We start from the raw sequence: 2277 nt of genomic DNA, 5'->3' as shown, positions 1-2277 counted from the left end.
TCAACCCAAAAGGGCCTTCACAAAGACACATGATATTAAAATTATGAAAAATCAACAACAAATACAGAATTCTCAGGGCAGCCAGGGAGAAAAAAACGATAACTTATAAAGGAAAACCCATTAGATTATTGTTAGATTTCTCAGGACAAACCTTACAAGCCAGAAAGAAATGGAATCAAATATTTAAAGTATTAAACGAAAGGAACTACCCGCCTAGAATGATGTATCCAGCCAAGCTCTCCTTTAGACGTGAAAGAGAAATTAAGACCTTTCTAGGCATACAAAAATTGAAGGAATTCTCTACTATGAGGCCAGCACTACAGGAAATACCAAAAGGGTCAACTAACCTAAAACAAAATGACAAAAACAAACAAACAAACAAACATAATTACAAGTAAAGTGACTATCAGACAAATAGAAGCAATGGAGTGCACCCCTTACTAAGAACAGAGCATTATAAGCTTAAATAATAAGAAGAGAATTGCTATAGCGAAATAGTAATGAACGTTCAGCATAAATAGGGTAAACTGAGATAACAATGACTGAAAAGAGGAATTTCAAAGATCCACATTCACAAAAAGGAATGGAGACAAGGCAAGCAAAGAAGAAAATGGAAGACTACATATATATTACTATTCTTTACATATTCATAATGGTAACCGCACACCGAAGATTCAGAACTAAAATATATAACATAAAACAAGAAGAATCAGAGGGTAAACCCACAAAAGCCAACCAAAAAAAAGAAAACATAAACACAAGGACAAGGAAGTAATGGAAACACCAAGCTACCAAAAAGCAAAAGATAAAATGGCTATAAGACTTCATATTTAAATAATCACTCTAAATGTAATTGGATTGAACTCACCAATATAAAGGCACAGAGTTGCAGAAAGGGTCAAAAGACAAAACCCAACCATATGCTGCCTCGAGGAGACATATCTCAGCTCCAAAGACAAATATAGATTCAAAATGAAAGGGTGGAAAATGATCTTTCAAGCAAATGACATTCAGACAAAAGCAGGAGTAGCAGTACTAATATTAGACACAATAGATTTCAAAATTAAAAAAAAAGATAAAGAAAAATACTGAGGAACACTTCATAATGATAAAGGGAATCATGAACCGAAAAGATATAACACTTATTAATATCTATGATCCCAATCAGAGAGCCAAAAATGTGTAAAGCAATTACTAACAGAACTAAAGGGAGAAACAGACCAAACCACTATCATAGTAGGGGACCTAAATACCCCACTGTTGGATATGGACAGATCATCTAAACAGAAAATCGGTAAGGAAATAACATCCTTAAATGACACATTAGACCAACTGGATACAATTGGCATTTACAGAGTCTTCCATCCCAAAACAGCTGCTTATACATTCTTCTCTAGTGCACATGGAACATTCTCAAGAATCAACCACACACTGAAACACAGAGATAGCCTCAATAAATATGAGGGTTCAAATCATACCAACCATATTCTCTGATCATAATGCTTTGAAACTAGAGATCAACTGCAAACAGAAAGCAGGATGAACCACAAATACATGGAGATTAAACAACATGCTACTGAAGAATAACTGGATCAGAGAAGAAATAAAAAGAGAGATCAAGAGATACATAGATTTGAATGATAATTACAGCACAACATATCAAAACTTTTGGGACATGGCAAAAGAGGTCAGAAGAGGAAAGTTCATATCATTACAGGCTTATGTCCAAAAACAAGAACAAGCCCAAATAAACAACCTAATGCTTCATCTTAAAAAACTAGAAAAGGAAGTACAAATGAAGTGTAAAGTCAGCAGAAGGAAAGAAATAATCAAAATTAAAGTAGAGAAAAAATAAAATTGAAAACAAAACAACAAAAAAAATACAATAGAAAAAATAAATGCAACAATGAGCTGGTTCTTTGAGAGGGTTAATAAAATTGACAAACTCCTGTCTAGACTCATTAAAGAAAAAAAAGAAGGACCCAAATAAAATCAGAGATGAAAGAGGGGAAATTACAACAGAAACTGCAGAAATACAAAGGATCATATAAGAATATGATGAAAAAGTATATAACACCAAATTTAATGACCTAGAAGAAATGAATTAGTACTTAGAAAAATACAACCTTCCTAGACTGAATCGAGAAGAACTGGAAAATCTAAATAGACTGATCAGCAGTATAGAAACTGAAACAATCATCAAAAACCTATCAAAAAGTAAAAGTCCAGGACCAGATGGCTTTACCAGAGATTTCCACCAAACATTCAAAGAAGATT

The sequence above is a fragment of the Pteropus vampyrus genome, unplaced genomic scaffold (assembly GCF_000151845.1).
Source record: "Pteropus vampyrus isolate Shadow unplaced genomic scaffold, Pvam_2.0 Scaffold325, whole genome shotgun sequence".
Classification (NCBI taxonomy): domain Eukaryota; kingdom Metazoa; phylum Chordata; class Mammalia; order Chiroptera; family Pteropodidae; genus Pteropus; species Pteropus vampyrus.
Note: the sequence above shows the minus strand (reverse complement) of the source record.